This window comes from Amblyomma americanum, chromosome 2 (genome assembly GCF_052857255.1).
Source record: "Amblyomma americanum isolate KBUSLIRL-KWMA chromosome 2, ASM5285725v1, whole genome shotgun sequence".
Taxonomy (NCBI): domain Eukaryota; kingdom Metazoa; phylum Arthropoda; class Arachnida; order Ixodida; family Ixodidae; genus Amblyomma; species Amblyomma americanum.
In genome coordinates, this window is record NC_135498.1 from 96,252,279 (window position 1) to 96,261,841 (window position 9,563).

A 9,563-nucleotide genomic window follows, 5' to 3' on the forward strand; every position below is an offset into this window, starting at 1 on the left:
GTCAGTTAGAAGGGGTCGGGAAATAATTTATAGACAGCCTACGCGTCGCAGTTAACAGTCGCGCCATTTTCCAAGTCGCCCTTCTTGCACCGCCGGGCAACGTTGCCGTAGTCTAAAGAAAGGCCGGAAAAGATATGCCTCTAAGCGCGTAGTGACAACTCTATCTAGCCATGTGTTCTTATCGACACTTCACGCGGTACCTTTGGTCGCACGATGGTGCAGCTCTGTTTTCCTTCTCTCCCGTTGTTTTCTGCAAGAACCCACAAGCAGTTGCCCTTCTGGAAAAGAGGGCAACGTGTGGTAGTATGCCTGGATTCTTGCCTCTTCCTTCGTCCCAGGATCAGATCTTTATCTGCATTTGCGTTTAGGAGCATGTGTAAGGTAGGTATTTTTCTTTATTTGTGGCATGTACTCAAATGCAATGTTGCTATGCAGCTAGAAATGGTATTTTTTGTTATCGGCCCCTTCCTCCTTGATAGGCTTAAGCCAGACTGTACGCTTTTACCAGATTCCAAACAGTGAGGCATGGCCAATGTTTTTTCATTGTGGAGAGCAGAAAATGTGGCTAGTTTGTTGATATGCATGATGAAAAATTTTGTGCTCTGTGTTCAAAGAAGAAAATAGCAACAGCTTTCTGCGCAAATTTAAGATGTTGCAGCGTCGACTAAGGGTAACGACTGGGAGAATGTTATAGCATAAGAATATGGAAGAGGGAGCTAAGGGACATACATATTTTCAGTAATCAAGCAGAAATCAATTAAAGAAGTAGACATATATGTGGGAATATTGGCTTATCGGAAGAGATAAATGAATGTCTGATAAGGTAGTGAATTGAATTCTACCACAAGGCAGGTGCTAGACGATGCATCAGAGATAGAAGAACGATTAAGAGTACCAAATATTGGGGGATTTCATAGGCCGCAGATGGCGCATATAAAATAGATTATAATGAAACATATTTCGTTCGGCAGAAGACCTATATAGAAAGATCATAGTGATGTTTATATGAAGAGTTCCACGTGCCGTTAGTGCCTTAGGCAAACTGTGCTGTGATTAATCTAAAAACCAGCATTCACTGGTGGGAATGGTGCAAGCCTCTGAAATGCCATCTAAATCCGACGATGGGAGGCCAACTTTTTTTTACACTAATGCATTTAGACCAAATTCTCGAACATAGGTTGAAGAATTTTTGCCCCACACTCAGATGCCGCTGTGCCACAACTTGCTCTCATTTTTAGTGAGCCCAATTTTTTTAATGTTATTTTTTCCACGAAACACTCAAGAACAGAATTATTTCACGCTACTACTCAGCTGAATCTGCAAGTCAGTTTGACAAAGCACTACAAGCACTTCATTATTCATAAGTGATTGTGTTCTTAGTGTGTATACTCTTCATTTCTCTTGTTTTGTTGTCACAATTCTACTTTTTTTGCAGCTGGTGTTTTTACTTGGGTAGGTTCCCTGCTTTTAATGATATCTGGCTTCATAACAGCGGAAGCGTAATATGAATTATTTCGAATATTATGAATTTTGCTCATCAGTTCGGTCTCTCATTTGCACCGTATGATTCCAAAACAAATGGAATCAAAACGTCAGAAACAACTGTGGTGCACCGCCTGTGTCGAATTTCAGGGTTTTACAACAGGAGCTGCCACGCGCTGTTACGACACCTTACTAAGAGCAAAATATTTTTAACGCTACACAAGTGAGCACAAGGAACACTTTTTTGAAAACCGGAGAATACATGCATGTAGATAAAAAGAACGTTTTTGTGCGGAACGTTCCTGGAACATAGATGCAAAGTTTGATTTCTTACAGATTGCATTACACTGGATGGTATTATGCCCAAATTTCTTATAGTTTCGACTCCTTCTTATTAAAAAAGTTATATATCTCAGGCAAGATACACGGTAATACCAGAGCACAAATAAGTTCCCAACAGTATACCCTACAGTTCTAAGGCCATCAATTTGGGAATTGAAACAGTAAAAGACGCGTCCACGATCTTTTCTGAGCTCTGTCATGTGAATATGTATGAGACTAAAAGAAAGCAAATGAGGAATTCCCTGCTAAATACTTGCTCAATGTTTCACACTCATCTTTTTTCCTTTCATGGTCTGCCTGTTCCGTGCCCATGCAACTGCTATGCCTTTGCTCACAGCCTTAGAACGATGGACAAGAAGGACCCTTCAAAGCAACAAATGCCAGAGGAAAAGCACTATAGAATACTTGAGGTGACAACTTTTACCTATGTTTTTATTTGACAAACGGAACTAATGCCTGATCCTGTTGTTTTGCCATTTACGTCTTTTAGCGCCGCACAAAGAGAGCATGAGGGTATCCATTTTTTTCGGGGTGTTTTGCTGTCAGTCATCATGCGGGAGTGGTAATCTTCAGACCTGAAAATTACTGCCTGATTCGAACAAGATACCTGTAAAATTGGGAGAGGTTGTTTAAAAAACCATGATCTGAAAAATAAAGACACGAAAGACGCGATGAGGAAGAAAATGAAAGCATCTGCACTGCATGCCTTATATTCGTCGAGCCTCGAGCATAATCAAGGGAATGTATACAGGAATACAGGAATTTTATTGCAAGATATGTATATACAGTACATAGCGTGTGCCCGCAGAAGCGCAAGCGCTTGTGGGCGGGCCACGGCAGTCACAACAGCATGCGGTCAATACAAAACGCTGAAATTGCACAATTTACAATGCAAAAAGAAGAAGAAAAAAAATTAGCAATAACACAAAGTCGAAATATTACATATAGTTCAGTCAACAAATTTAGCGATTGATAATTATGTAACGCAAAGAAAATCTGGAGTTAATAAATAGAGCACAAACAAGATAGAAATTAGAAAGCAACTCAGTATTTCCTTTCTTTAAAACTTTCAAACCACGCTTGCAGTCCAGATTTCACAACCGTCAATGAATCACAATCAAACACATTTGCAGGTAGTTTGTTAAAGTGGTAGGGTATATAGAACTGTCGTGTCCTTTTACCATAATGTGTATAAACCCTCGGAACTTTATAACGCGCTATGTGCTGAGCGACTCTGGTTTTTTATCTGGCTGTTTAAACTGTGCTGAAAAGTAGTTTCTCAGAACTACCACCTGCAAGTACAAGTCATGCAGAGGAATAACTCCTGCTTTAACCATTCTGGTGTTATGGTCGGACTTCTCGTAAGCAGTGCCATACAATAAATTAGTGGAGATTCTGCACAGGAAACTATCTACCTTCTTAATCTTACAAGGTGAACAAGAACCATACACTGAAACACCGTATCTAAGGATAGATTCTCCTAAAGATCTATACACAGTCCGACGCAAGTTTATAGGTGTAGTGTATTTGATACGATAAAGCTGCAGAGAAAGAGCATGGAGTCGTTTTAATAAATAGTCAATTTGGGAAGACCAACACATGTTGGAATCAAGATATAGGCCAAGATATTTAACACTGCTCGAGTAGGGTAGTGGAGAACATTCACATTTGGCACAGTTGCTACCATGCAGATTAACCGACTGGGTAAGATCAACATTCTTGCGCGGATTTCTGAAACACATTAACACAGTTTTGCTTATGTTTATGTATATTTGATTTCCAGATAACCAATCTACTATTTTATTGATATCGTACTGAAGTAATTTAAGTGCGAGTGGGCTTGATTCATGGGATATCACTAAATCTGTATCATCAGCATACTGAAATAATTTTGCATTTATGTTAGATTAACCATATCATTTACATAAACAATAAACAAAAAGGGTCCCAAAACAGAACCTTGTGGAACGCCGTACTGAATATGAGAAAAAGTACTAAATGATTCTTTAATTTTCACTACTTGTTTACGGTGCGAAAGGTAACTTGCAAAAAATTGTTAGTATGGACCACGGAATCCAATACTTTCCAACTTACGTAACAAAACGGAGTTCTCCACGGTATCTAATGCTTTCAATAAATCCAACAATAATCCAAAACACATTGATTAACATCCAAGTTACCATTGATAAAATCACAGCAATCTTCGAGAAGCTCAACCGCACCAATATTACTAGACATCACGTCAATGTCGGTTTTAAGGCCCTATGAAATCAACCCAGAATATGCGGCTTGGTGAGTGGCAAGAACAGTCGCTGGTTCCAGTTTGTAACAGAACATAAATTCTTCTGTGAAACGAATGCTTGGTATACAATATCCCACTGGGTTATTGCGAAGTCTATATTCGTCAGATCGATTGCTTATTCTGAACGGGAGATTAAGAGGACTTACTGGAAAGATGACGTCGTCCTTGCATTTTGCACCTCACTGCGAGCAAGAAGTCAAGACCAAAGCTAAATGCATTCGCAGACATCATCCACCCCTCCGACACATCGCCAAAGAAATTTTCCACTCCTGTACTTACATTCGACGGCAATAACGGCAAGCCGTTTCTTCCATCGGGTGTCAGGCGCCGGCCGCTTCCGTGTGATGTTGGGCGTAGTACGTCAGTTAAGCTTTTTAGAACTCCATGCACGTAAGAAAGTCTTCCGCAAAGCAGAAGCCACGTGTAACCTTCCGAGTTCAGTCATACAACCGCAACGCAAACATGGTCGCACATTAAACAAAAATAAGCTGAAGCAATTCATCACAGGTACAACCCTCACAACGTTGCATAAAGATTGCGTTTCAGTGTACTAAAAAAGGTAGTGTAGCGCCTACCCGAAAGTATGCACGGGTCACTTGACACCGTTACCGGTGAACGAATATACGGTGCCGAAGTCATTGGCGTCACTATGGGGCTGCGGTCCACACCAGATGCAGGTCTATGGGGGGGGGGGGGGGGGTACATCTAAAGCGAAGTGAGCAGAGTGGAGGTGACTAGACGGAGTGAGGAGGGACTTTAATGGAACTAGAGACTAGGGTCTAGGGAGGGAGGGAGGGTCTATGGAAGTTAAGTGTAGTGCTGCCCGTGTGTCTCTCGTGCGGTCGTAGCGCCTGTTTCATTTTTGCATTATTTGAAAGGAGAATATACCTACTCATATCAATCCAGGTGGTTTTGCAAGCTGTGAGAATGTTCTTAATTTGTGGCAATACATTCGCCTTTTAAGTTTATTGGATCGAGTCCCGGGCGCGGCGGTCGCCTTTTGATACAGACGAAAAGCCAAAATGGGCATACGCTTCTCGATGTCAATGCCTGTAAACCATCTCAGGTGGTCTAAATTAATGTTGAGCCGTCTATTACGGTGTCCCTCATGGCCCATAGGCTCCTTCGGGACGCTAAACGCCACACTCTAATACATGTCCAGACATCTCTCCATGAAAGAAACCGGTCTCAGTGTCTCTTTTTCATTAGTACTGCTTTCGTAAAAAAATGCCAAGCGCCTGTTTTTGTCTTATTCTTGAAGGAATAAAGCTTCAAATATTTTCACCCCATTGGTGTGATTTTATCTCTAGATATCAGCTTTGGCAATGGACAGATCGCTATGCATGACATGGACCGCCTAAAGAAAGCATTAGGAGCACCTTATGGCTAACAGTTTAATGCCTTGCTATTTTATCCTTGTAATCCCCGGCCACTTTCGACCGGATACTGGATTCTTTCCTTCCCGGCGTCAAGCCGGCAACTTACCTTTGCCACCTCGACGTCGAGTGGTCTGCGCGCCTACGTTTTCTACATACCTGGGACGGTTTGGAACACACTTCTTGCCATTTTGCTTCAAGCGGAGTTGTTATACCCCGCGGAATGGGAAATCGGCCCCCGCTAGCTCTTCATTCTCGGCCATCACATCGACGTCTTTTTAGTGCGTTTTGACTCAGTATTATCTCAATCGTCCAGGAGTTGCCTATTTCTAAGCCAAATAAGCACATCTGGACCATTGTCGCGTTTCCTTCGTATTGCGGCCGTTTTGTTAAATATTTCGCCGGCATAGTCGTTATACGAACGCAATCTTTATAAAAGATGTATTTCTTTACCTGGGGCACCCTCCAAGAAAACATATTTTCGCCGCTCTTCCCTCTTGTGATCAGGCAACTTATTTTAGTCCATTTTAGCGCATAAACTCCTGTCTCAACTTCGCACTGACTCCAGGCAACAAGGGAACGCTACTGTGCTACGCAGTCTGTGCACTCTGGTTTTTGCGCCACAGTGTGGAATCACCCTGGCCGACTGAGATCGACGCTGAGCCTCACATCTTCGCATTGTGACTTTTTCAACACCGCTAAGCATCGTTGACGGGAATCACGACTTTGAAAACTTGAATTCCTTCTTACGACTATGTTCTCCACAATGGAAATTTGTATGGTGGCTTGACATCGGCATACACTTTGACATACACCACACTTACGCTCAGTTTGTTCCAGTGTGTCATCTATACTAAGCCACCAGATCATTAAACATGCTACAGCCTTTATATTGTTGACGCTGAGATGTTGTTGATGGAGTAAACCAAGGACAACGTTCCTCAAACATTCTGGATTAATAACGGTTTGTGCAACCATAGATTCATCACGAATCAAAACTACCAAATGGCGTGTCAAAGAGGGCTTTAACTCTTCGAGCACACATTTCGGCCAACCATGCCGAATTATTTCCCTGACAACCCTCAAAAACGGGTCGCAGTGGCAAGTTATTCACAGACAAGAAGAAGCGAACTTCTTCGCCATGTCTTTCTGTCTCTTTTAAAGGAAGACGTCGCAGAGCATCAGGCGCCCAATTGTTAAGCCAGGCTCCATAAAATAATACTTGAGCATCCCAGGAAATTATTCCCTTTGTGCCAGAAACATTTCATTTGCTGGTAACTTTATTTTCCTAATACTTCATTTACAAGTTAAAAATATACCAATTTCCTATCAACAAGTGTCGTCAATGTCTTCAAACCAAGGCTCGTTTATGAATTTCGGTATAAATGTTCTGTTATCAACAGCGGAAGAAGCAGCGATTTTCAGTCACCAAATGCGTCTTCCAAATAATTTGCACCTCTGTTTAAATAATCTTTATTTGGTATTGTTTATTTTTCAGACATTAGTTCAGAAGACAATAAGAACAACTGCGTGCATCTCGCGACTAGGCTTGGATTTGATGGAGGAATGCTGGTGCCACAACCATTCCACACGTTGGAATATGCCACTGAAATGCGAGCTACCAAAAACTGCCGACTCTATTCTGCGAACGACCCATTGCCACTTCAGAAAAGCACCTTGTAAGTATTGCTTACGTGTACAGTACGGGTAGAAATTAATAAATAGCAGGAGGCATCTTGTAATAGAGGGTGTTGAGCACCTCGTGTGTTCAGTAAAATAGAGAACGATGCATTCTCTGCCTTGCCCATCTAAATGCTCTTTTTGTACTATACTGCGCTATGATCTTTTGTTCCTACTTTAAGAATTGCCCGCCACAAATCGTATTAAACCTCCTTTGTATCATCACCGTAAGAGGTTCTTTTTTCAGGAGACTCGAATTCCGCCTGGCGTGATGTAAGGTTGATCATCATATTAAATTAAAAGCAAAGTTTTATATGCAAAACTTTTAGGAAAATCAGGAAGTCATTGAAAGCGATTCATCTTAGGTATGCATTGTCTGCGGCAGCGACTGCTTCCTATAGGATAAAATAAAAGGGTAGGCTTCTGCTGAGTGAAGTCCCTTGCTTTGATACAATTATAAAGTAGACTGTGCTGCTTACAGAGTCCGAAGTTATATTTTTTCAGTTAGCAACAATTATTTGTAAAAATAGACTTCCCAAAATGGAACCTCCACAAAGGTTCTTGCGGATTCCAAGTGCATAAAGTATTTTGCATTGTGTTGAGAAACAGCAGTTATGCACAAAAGTTCTCATAAAAAGTTGTTGCCTATGTGAATAAAATAAATACTCCTCTGGATTAAATAGAACTAAGCATACGCAGTACACACAGAAAGAAAAGAACAGTTCTAGTTCAGACTTTGGCTGCCGGGACTGCGTCGCTGGGCAAGCGCGACAACTACACGCCGCGCAGGACATCACTTGTAAACGAGAAGCGCGCCTTGTTTATTCAACAACACTGTGACCCCCACATGCTACAGTCCAAATAACAGTAGATGCATTCTGTCGCCTTATTTTAGTAACTTTCCATGCTCAGTTGCCATCTTCCGATCTCCTCCGCAGCCCTGACCCCTCTGCCCACCACTATAGGCGACAGGTGGCACGCAGCTACTTGACTCGATCAGCCATTCCTGCTTCGACACTAAAAAAATGCCGCCTTCATCTGCGCACAGCTTACCAGTGTGTCGTGGTTGGTTAACTTAACCGCATTTTCTTTTCCACATAAATAATATGGCCCATGCCGTCGAACCTTTAAAAATGCCTTAGGTCCCATTCCATCTGCAATCTTATTAAAAAAAAATCAACCTTTTCGTGGTACAAGTTCGGCTACGCTGACTTCCTCGCGTTGATGAGGTTCAGAAAATTATGAGGACGAAGGACACGAAGACAAAAGCGGACAGCTGATGCTTCCTTGATACCTGCTGCCCTCGCACTAGCATGTCATTGTGGTCAGGTCCAGACAAAACACCAGAGCATGTAGCAAAATGCGTCAAACTTCACTAAATGAAGTGGGTGTATGGCCGTCATCACCATGACTGGATGTACAATACCCACAAGATGTGATCCTTTCTTCCATAAAAAAGGATATGCTATTGTTACACCATTTAGCAGCCGCCACATTCTCTAGTGCTCGCACGCAAAGGAGATCTCCTGGCGAAGACGCTCGCAGTCAAGGTGGGTGAGCCACTATGCCATATACTTTCTGCATCATAACTTTGTGTCTTTCCGTCATTAGAACGCCCCCCCCCCCCCACACACACACACTCACACACACACGTTGTGCAAGCGACTGTCTCACAGTCACTGAAGGTCTTAAAGACACCTGTTCTGTGCCCCTTTTCCAAATGAAAGGCGTCGTATTTTCATGCAAAATTAATTCAAGAATGCAGTTTGCGAGGCGTCTTAAATCTATGCATTCCTCTTATCAAGACTAACAATGAAACGAATACCGTTGCCAAGACTTAGCAGATTTCCCGCATAATATCAGGGAGCACCCGAGGCGCCAAAATGTGTTGAGAAGGAATGTGACGGTGCGGCAAGGCTAATCATTTATTTGGGACTCTACTGCCGACCATGCATTCTCTTGCGTGATTAGCAGATTAGTATGTAATGCTTAACCTCAAGTTCAATACCAAGCTAACGTGTTACTCTTGTATCCTTTTCCACGGACACAAGTATAAAGCAGTGGTATTCTAAACACTGAGAGCACACGTTCCGATCCTTGCTCTTAATAGGTAGGCCGTGACTCATGTAAAGTGTACGATATGTGCACGAAACTCATGAAATTTACAAGCACTCCATAACTATATAGAACTGTTTAAGCTTATCTACACCGTTTTCTGAAAGCATGATTGTTGGTGTAATTTGCTTCAAATACAAATGCAGCTTACTCTGTGTGAAAATTTACAATCATTGTGTGTGTTCTATTTTGTTCTTTCTCATTGTAACTCTGTAGCTTAGCACGAACTCTGAGCAGCGTCTTTTTCCGTAATGGCCTATACCCAG

At 42.1% G+C, this 9,563-nt stretch overlaps 1 long non-coding RNA gene across 1 annotated transcript; it reads left to right on the top strand.

Moving 5' to 3' along the window:
* Window positions 1-206: 206 nt before the first annotated feature.
* On the top strand, window positions 207-8,539 carry LOC144121644 (uncharacterized). The gene is made up of 3 exons (XR_013312654.1): window positions 207-381; window positions 2,162-2,234; window positions 7,001-8,539. It is a non-coding gene; the product is annotated as an uncharacterized LOC144121644 (long non-coding RNA).
* Window positions 8,540-9,563: the final 1,024 nt, after the last annotated feature.